Genomic DNA, 9,701 nt, shown 5'->3' with positions numbered 1-9,701 from the left:
AAAACATTTTTTTATTCGTTTATTTGAGTCAATGTTAGTTATGGTAAACGCATACAAAGACATAATATAAAGAAGAATTAGTTGAACTAGGTATGGCTAGTTGAACTATTTTTGGCAGTTGAACTAGGTTTGGCTGCAAGTTGAACTAGTTTTCCAGGGCATTTTTACCCCCAAAAGTTGGGTCGACTAGCTTTGCATTCCTAGTTCCACTTCTTTAAACTTTTCCTAGGTGACCCAGCCAAACCTAATTCATTCTCCTCTCAATATATTAAGTAATAACTTTATTTAAAACCTAATCATTCTCCTCTCAATATATTAAGTAATAACTTAATTTAAAACCTAATCATTCTCCTCTCAATATATTAAGTAATAACTTAATTTAAAACCTAATCATTCTCCTCTCAATATATTAAGTAATAACTTAATTTAAAACAAAATCATTGATACGACTTTGTAACCTGGTAAATCAATCACTTTTGTATCCACGCCCAAGCAATGAAAAATAAAATAAAAGCTAGAAAAAAAGAATTTCAAACCATGCTTCAGACTTTGGACGAAGGACTTGGATCGTTCAGAAAAATGAAAAAAGGTAGTCAAAAAATTATCTTGAAAAAAAAACAATAGTTTTTTCACTAAACTAACGAAGTTTCCAAAATATTTTGAAAAAAACGATAGCTTTTGACTGAACGAACAAATTTGTCGAACCAACTTTTGAAAGAAAAGAACTCGCCCATCTATACTTCAGACAACAATGCTGTGATAAAAAAAAATTAAGACTTGAAATAAAATAAACATTATTTTCTTTAAAATGATTTCAAGTTTCAACTTTACTCTGACAAGTTGTAACAGAATAAAATACCTCTTTTCAGAAATTTTTGCAAAAAAAAACAGCTGTCAAACTTGAGGATTAAAGTTGAAGTTTGTATTGATGATGGTTGACAAATTTCAACCAGAGAAAAATCATAATTTTTGGTATTGTCCCCTTTCCTTAATACATGAATGGTGTTTCAATATTTCAAGATCTCTAATATTTCAAGATCTTTAATATTTTTCAAATTTTCCTGAATTTTTTTTTTTTTGGGGGGGGGGGGNTGTAAATGAGATTGTATTTTCCTGTATTCTAGATTTCATGTTGTAAATGAGATTGTATTTTCCTGTATTCTAGATTTCATGTTGTAAATGAGATGTATTGTCCTGTATTCTAGATTTCATGTTGTAAATGAGATGTATTTTCCTGTATTCTAGATTTTATGTTGTAAATGAGATGTATTTTCCTGAATTCTAGATTTCATATTGTAAATAAGATGTATTTTCTTGTATTCTAGATTTCATGTTGTAGATGAGATTGTATTTTCCTGTATTCTAGATTTCATGTTGTAAATGAGATGTATTGTCCCGTATTCTAGATTTCATGTTGTAGATGAGATTGAATTTTCCTGTATTCTAGATTTCATGTTGTAAATGAGATGTATTTTCCTGTATTCTAGATTTCATGTTGTAAATGAGATTGTATTTTCCTGTATTCTAGATTTCATATTGTAAATGAGATGTATTGTCCGGTATTCTAGATTTCATGTTGTAGATGAGATTATATTTTCCTGTATTCTAGATTTTCTACAAACTTAAAACTCGGACATTTTCCCCACTACAAGTTTACAACAGATAAAACTATTCGTCTTAAAGACAAAAACATAAATTGCGAAATGCAGTCACGGGGAAGGCTGGCTTTGCGTCATTCAACTTTCCAGGGGGCGCTTGAGGTTGTTAGCCCCCGTGGGGTGCTGAATCCCCCGCCATGAGAAACCATAGTTTTTCCACGGAAGGGGCTAAACACCTAATTCCCCCCCCCCCCTGGAAGCAGCTGTCCTTGTCTGTTTGTTTAGTGTGTGTGAGGTATAGCAGTAAACTACTGGGAACAACAATTAGTCCGACTTTCAATGGAAAGAGAGAGAATATCATGAATAGACTTTCTTTAAAAGGATTTTGGCAGGGGACCACCCGGCCTAAAGGGGGGAGGGGGGGGGGAACAGCTCCTGACAAAAAGGTAAGGATGAATGATATAAAGAAAAGTGAAAGGTTGGGGAGTTAAAAAATAAACTAGATTTAGAATTAAGAATTAAGCAGATTATAGAAAACATTTTTCAGAGACCCTGTAGATTTCGTTAACATTGTTTTATGTAGAAATAAGTGAGCATTTTAAAACATAACAAACATAATGTGCGGGGGGGGGGGGGGTGTTGAAATTGGAAAAGGGTATGAAAAAAATAAACGTATTTGAAAAATTTTGGCTATTGATTATTTTCATGGTTTTTCAACAAAAGGGACTTGCCAGTATTTCCCTGAGGAAAACAATGAAAAATTAAGAGAATTAAACACTTTTCAAGTTAAAAAACTTCGTTGTCTTCAGCGCGCATTAGTGATAAGAAAATGGTTTCAAAAGATATCGTATTTTTCATTTAGAGAACCCGAAAGTTCAACATTTGGATATACATTTTTTTGTATTGAAGACAGGCTCTGTTTTCTTTCAAATCTCTTTTTGGTCAAAAACATGGTATTTTTCAATGATCTTTTTATATTGAAATAAAATTGCTATTCATGTAACTGCATGTTCAATCTAGTATTGTACAATGTACATGTTTAATCTAGTATTGTACAATGTACATGTTCAATCTAGTATTGTACAATGTGCATGTTCAATCTAGTATTGTACAATGTACATGTTCAATCTAGTATTGTACAATGTACATGTTCAATCTAGTATTGTACAATGTACANTGGGGAGATGAAACGGGGGTGGGAGGTGAAAATAAGAGGGGGCGATTTTTTACCAGGAAATATGGAATAGGGAGGGGGAATTTTTGAAGAAGTTTTGAAGGGAAATTGCAGAAAACTGAAATTAGTTTTTGGAGTCATTTTTTTTTGTGGGGGGTAAAAATGAAAAAGCCTTCAAAGGCAAGAAAACTTTATATCTTTAGGTAATTAAACAATTTAAATTAGCATAGGAATATACCAGATATATATATATATACAAAACAGTAAAGTTGGGATTTTAAGGAAAGTGAAATTTTGTGAGAATTCAGATTTTTTTTTGTAATTTCAAATTTAACTTTAAATTCATAAAGATTATTTGAATGTTTCTAATGGCATTATAACCTGATCAAATGTTGCAACTTGCATATGTCAAATTCCAAATTTCCCCTCTTACATAAAACTTAACCCAACCAACCCCCCAACCCCCCTCCATCAAACACAATATTTCTTCCTGATAAAATCAACGAATGCTGCAGATTAGAAAACAGTGCGCATCGGCAATCAAATATAGATTACCAGTGTTACCACATAAATGTATTACCACATTTACAATATAAAAAGATTATCACATTTATCTTATAAACAGATTACCACATAGTTACCACATAAATAGATCTTACACTTTTACCATACAGATAGACTACCTTATTTGCAATATAGATAGATTACCACGTTTACTATATAAATTAATTACCACATTTACCTCGTAAAAAGATTATCACATTTAAAAAAAATTAAAATTAAAAACAAACTGTGTAGATGTGTGAGTATAGAGGGGGGGGGGTTGATCTAATTAACGAACTTTTTGCGTAAGTCGGGGGGAGGGGGAGGGGGGGACGGCTTGTTTAAGGAGGGGTATTTAAACCTTTTAAAGAATTGGACATAAAAAACTATTTTTTTAAACATACTGAATTACAGTTAACAATTAAATAAAAAACTATATTTTCTGTTCATTCCTCTGAGTTCAGTCATAAAATCTCTGATGTATTTAGATTCTCGTACTTAAAGTAAGTTTCTTCCGTGGTCCCAAACCTTATTTAGAACGCTAACTTTTAGATGTTAGAGTTCATGATCTTTGTTTGTTTGTTGAGTTTGTTCGTATGTTCGATCATAACTCAGGAACCCCTTTAACTGATTTGCCAAAAACATTTTGACTGGGGAACTTAGTTAAACCACGAGAATGTTCTTTTAGAAGGTATCAGTTAAATAGGTTAAATAGGTTAAATAGGTTAAATAGGTTAAATAGGTTAACTAGGTTAACTCTTATAAAGAAAACAATGTTTTAAAGCAAAGCCAGGTCCCCACGCTAGGAATATATAATTTTTTAATTAATAGGTCGTCAACTATCGTTAACGANCCCTCCTTCTCCTAACCCTCCTTGTATTCATATATATTTTCAACGTTCATGTATTCAGCTAGCAGTAAACAGGATACATTTATTTAGATATCTATATATCTACATAACAACAATTACCAATACAGTAAAATACAGTACAATACAGTACAATGCAGTACAATACACTACAATACAGTATAATATAGTACGATACAATACAATAAGTTAGTCAGTTATTTTGAAACCATATCTGCATCATTCCAAAATTTCATAAACATTGTGTTCCTTATTTATAACTTCAAGTTAAAAAGAACTGAAAAATAAATAATTTTCGCAAATTAATTAGTGGAATTCCATAATTGTGTTATCAATATTAAACAAATGAAATAGATCAAAGTAGAATTTTGTTTAAACAGAAACATACGTAAATCATCAAAACAGCAATAGTTAACTAAGCATAAGAATTGAAAAATAAGTAATGATGATTTAGAGATATTAAATAATCTGAAAATTAACGCAGTGTGCCGCAATATTTCAGTATTTCCGCGGCGTGGAACTAATTGAATCCCCACGAAACTGATATTAGGTGTTCTAATATAGATCTATATACATCGGATAAACATAATACGTCAGGAGTATACAAAAACAAAAACAAAAAGAGATATGAAAATACTTTGAAAAAGTAAAACATTTTTACAAGGAAACTATCTTTTTCGTTCTAAGAAGTGATTCAACATTTTTGCTCAAACATTTAACAGCTTTGTTGTATTTTGTTGGTTTTTTGTTTTTGTCAATAATTCAGACATCTTAAAGCAAAAGAGTAATTTTTACACCTAAAACACATCCACCGAAAAAAAGGAATAAAGAACAAATGGTAAAAATATATGTTCAAAAGGTAAAATTGAAATAAAAAAATCGTAGCTTGCTTGTATAAGAACTGAACTAAAGTGTTTAATCTGCGTGAGGATAATATTATCTCTTTGTACAAAGCTTGAATATTCATACTCTGATAAGAGTTCTGAGACAGAGGTTAGATTCGCAATTATTTACATTTACAGAAACGTTTACGAGATCTTTAAAGGTATACGACACAAGGGATATTTAGGGACAAACATAGAGAAATATCTAGTAACAAACGTACATAGAGGGACATTTAGGGACATACATGAAGGAACATTTAGGGACAAACATAGAAGGACATTTAGGGACAAACATAAAGGAACAATTAGGGACCAACATGAAGGGACATTTAGGGACATACATAGATGGACATTTAGGGACAAACATAAAGGAACATTGAGGGACAAACATAGAGGGACATTTAGGGACAAACATAGAGGGACATTTAGGGACAAACATAAAGGAACATGTAGGGACATACATAGAGGGAAATTTAGGGACAAACACCATTTATATATGTATTTATATCTTTGTGTGTGAATAAATATTTATAATGATATAATATAAAGGGACATTTAGGGACAAACATAGAGGGACATTTAGGGACCAACATAAAGGGACATTTAGAGACAAACATAGAGGGACATTTAGGGACCAACATAAAGGGACATTTAGGGACAAACATAAAGGAACATTTAGGGACATACATAGAGGGACATTTAGGGACCAACATAAAGGGACATTTAGGGACAAACATATAGTGTAAACAATAAATATGTAACTTTCCTTATCCTTTCCTTTCCTTTTCCTATTATTTCTATTTTTATATTTTTTAGAATTGGGGGGAAATATTCCCACAACCTCTACTTTTAGAGGTTTTTAAATATTTTCTCCTGAAACACATTTTTTTGTATGTTTTTGTTATATTTCATAAATAAATAATTTTTTACTTTTACTGGATAGATAGATAGATAGATAGATAGATAGATAGATAGATAGATAGATAGATAGATAGGTAGATAGAAAGATTGATAGATAGATAAATAGGTAGATAGATATGTAGTAAACACATACTCCATAACAAGGTCTCGAACGTATCTATTCAGGTACAATCCGTCCACTATCAAACTCAACCAGGACTGAATCCCAGGCTCTAAATGCCACAGAGAGACACAAGCGTAGCTTTCAAAATCCAGCTACTAATCCAGTGCTCTAAGTGCCACACAGCTAGCTAGGAACATAAGCCCAGCTATCAATATCGATCCCACATGATCAAACGATCAAATGCTCTAAATACCACACAGGGACACAAGCCTAGCTATACAACAAGCTATATATCGATCTCAAATGATTGGCACAATATTACCTGTTTATAGAAACAGGGTTTCAGTCTAGCTATCAACAAGCTATCATGTTTTCACGATATTTTCTACTGATAGATAGATAGATAGATAGATATATAGATATAAAGATTGATATTTAGAAAAAGATATGGATACAAAGATAGAAAAAGTGGTCTTATTATAAAAAATGTGCGGAAATATGGTAAAAGATTATTTTGCAAATAGTATGTTGATTGTTGAAGTTTGTAGAAAAGTTTAAACAAAACATAATTTATAAACAAAGTAGCATACTAAAATTTGAATTTTTAACCCTCGTTCAGCCTTTGTGCATTTCAGCGAAAATTTTATAACTGCACTGCAGATTAAATGAAGCTATTCATTGGAAAAAGTTAAACACTTGACAGTTTATTTTTATGATTAGGGCCTGAACTAAACTATTTTGCAAGTCATGGTTATTCAATGCATATTGCAGTAAGCACGCTTTTAGATTTGCACTAAGATAATGTTTAATTTTTTGCACTTAGATAATGTTTTATTTTACTAGTAGCAGATAGGAGTAGAAGTGGAGTAGGAGTAAGAGTGGAGTAGGAATAGGCGTAGGAGTAGGAGTAGTTAAAGAGTGGTAGAAGGAGTAGGAGTAGGAGTAGGAGTAGGAGGAGGAGTAAGAATAGGAGTAGAAATGGGAGTAGGAGTAGGAGTAGGAGTAGGAGAAGGAGTAGGAGTAGGAGTAGGAGTAGGAGTAGGAGTAGGAGTAGGAGTAGGGGTAGGAGTAGGAGTAGGAGTAGGAGTAGGAGTAGGAGTAGGAGTGGAGGAGGGGAATTAACAAGCGAAAGAGAAGAAAGAACAAAAAATAGATAAAATTGAAGAAAGAAATAAAAGTGTAAGAGTACAGAATAAAGGCGGGATGAAGAAAGAGAAGGTGTAGAAAGGACTGGGAGAGAGAGAGAATAATCAGAGAAAGAAAGAAAAGAGAAAAAGATGGAATTAAATGAAAATAAATAAAAAAAATTAAGAAAATGGATATAACTTTTTCCAACGAAATCATATTTGTGATGCTAAATTGGATAAAAGGTGATGCGAAATAATGTAATTATCCCTTCTCTAAAAAAATCGCGCAAAATTTGGCAATTTCAAATATATTTAGGATTTACGTAATTTTCAAATAAATTCCTTTAAACTTTTTAAGCCCCAAACCCCTTTCCTTTGTAAATATTCAACAACATCCCCATGCAGCCCAGAAATTTCTTCTGAATCCCATTCCCATTCCTCGTCCTTGAATTCTCTGAGTCCCTTAAAACCCTAAATCCCCTGAAACCCTGAATACCCTGAAATTCTGAATCCCCTCCTCGCCCCTGAATCTCCTGAATCCCTTAAAACACTGAATCCCCTGAAACCCTAAACCTCCTCGCCCCTGATACATCTGAATCCCCTGAATCCACTGAAACACTGAATCCACTGAAACCTTAAATCCCTACCTCACCCTTGTTTCCTTTGAATCCCCTAAAACCCTGAATCTCCTGAAAACCTAAATCCCCTGAAACCCTGCATCCCCTGAATTCCCCGACCGGCCCTTTTCAATCCACTACCCACCCCTGAATCCCCTGAATCCCCTGAATCCCTTGTATTGTTAGGATGTTGACATGGGGTATATTTGTGGGTATATTTAACGACTGCTAATGGGTTGACCTCCCAAAGCTTTGAGGACTGAATTTCAGACAAATTCTTTGCTTTTATTTGAAAAATTTTGTTTATGGGAGATTTAGAATCTAGTTGAATAAAAGAATCGAAAAATAAAATTAAAAACAATTGTGAGAAGATAGACTTAACTACGAACTTGAAAGAAAATCTTTTTAATCCAAAATTTTCCGACAAAAAAGGAGATAAAACATTGATTGATTGAACCATATATTGGGTAGAATGAATGAGCGCGGTGCAAGGGGTTTGTTACGCGGCATTTAAGGGTTTTGTGCGCGTAAGAAACGATTTATCCTCCCTGGACTCAACACCTGTGTGCTAAGTGTCATTCTAGAGTGTGTCCTAAAAAAATTAAATTTGTGCAGGACATGAAAATTTTAATTAAGGCTTTAAACTTAGCAGGAAAACTACCTGTAGCTGAAATCGTGCTAAACGTTAAAAATCTCTTCCTGTCCTATGATATATACAGATTTTGGTATAAAAAACATGAACGCATAGTGAGCTGTAGCTCTAGATTTCATGTTNCAAACATAGAGGGACATTTAGGGACAAACATAAAGGAACATTTAGGGACATACATAGAGGGACATTTAGGGACCAACATAAAGGGACATTTAGGGACAAACATAGAGGAACATTTAGGGACAAACAAAGTGGAACATTTAGGGATGAACATAGAGGAACTTTTAGGGACAAACATAGAGGAATATTTAGGAACCAACATAGAGGAACATTTAGGGACAAACATAGAGGAACATTAAGGGACCAACATAGAGGAACATTTAGGGACCAACATTGAGGAACATTTAGGGACCAACATAGAGGAACATTTAGAAACCAACATAGAGGAACTTTTAGGGACAAACATAGAGGAACATTTAGGGACAAACATAGAGGAACATTTAGGGACCAACATAGAGGAACGTTTAGGGACCAACATAGAGGAACATTTAGAAACCAACATAGAGGAACATTTAGTAACAAACATAAAGGGACATTTAGAGGCCAACATTTAGGGACACACTCAAAGGAAATTAGAGTTTGCCTGATTCTGAGAATTTTGACAGTTCTAATTGTGATTTTTGAAAGTGTTATGGGAGGGATAAGGTTGAATGTAGTAGGAGGGGTGTGAACACATTTTAAGCTTGAATTGACATACATTCTTATATTGTCAAAATTTGGCGAGGTTTATAGTGTAACAAGCCAGACAAACCTGGGGACAATACAAATACAACACCAGATAGATAGATAGATAGATAGATAGATAGATAGATAAATTGAAGGATAGATAGATAGATAAATAGATAGATAGATACATAGATAGATAGATAGATAGATAGATAGATAGATAGATAGATAGATAGATATATAGATAGATAGATATATAGATAGATAGATAGATAGATAGATAGATATATGCTATGTTTGCAAAAGAATCGAAGAAACCAAAGACGACTTTACAAAGAAAAGAATAAAAAGATTAAAAAGAGTAAAAGATATAATCAAACATAAAGGATGTCAAAAATCAGCGCGAATTAAAAAGATGCTTAAAAATGCCCGTTTTTCATAGAACCTATATCTCTTTCACACTCCATAAAGCTTTTTTTACTTTTTTT

This window comes from Eurytemora carolleeae, unplaced genomic scaffold (genome assembly GCF_000591075.1).
Source record: "Eurytemora carolleeae unplaced genomic scaffold, Eaff_2.0 scaffold1396, whole genome shotgun sequence".
Taxonomy (NCBI): Eukaryota; Metazoa; Arthropoda; class Copepoda; order Calanoida; family Temoridae; genus Eurytemora; species Eurytemora carolleeae.
This window is presented reverse-complemented; position numbering follows the sequence as displayed.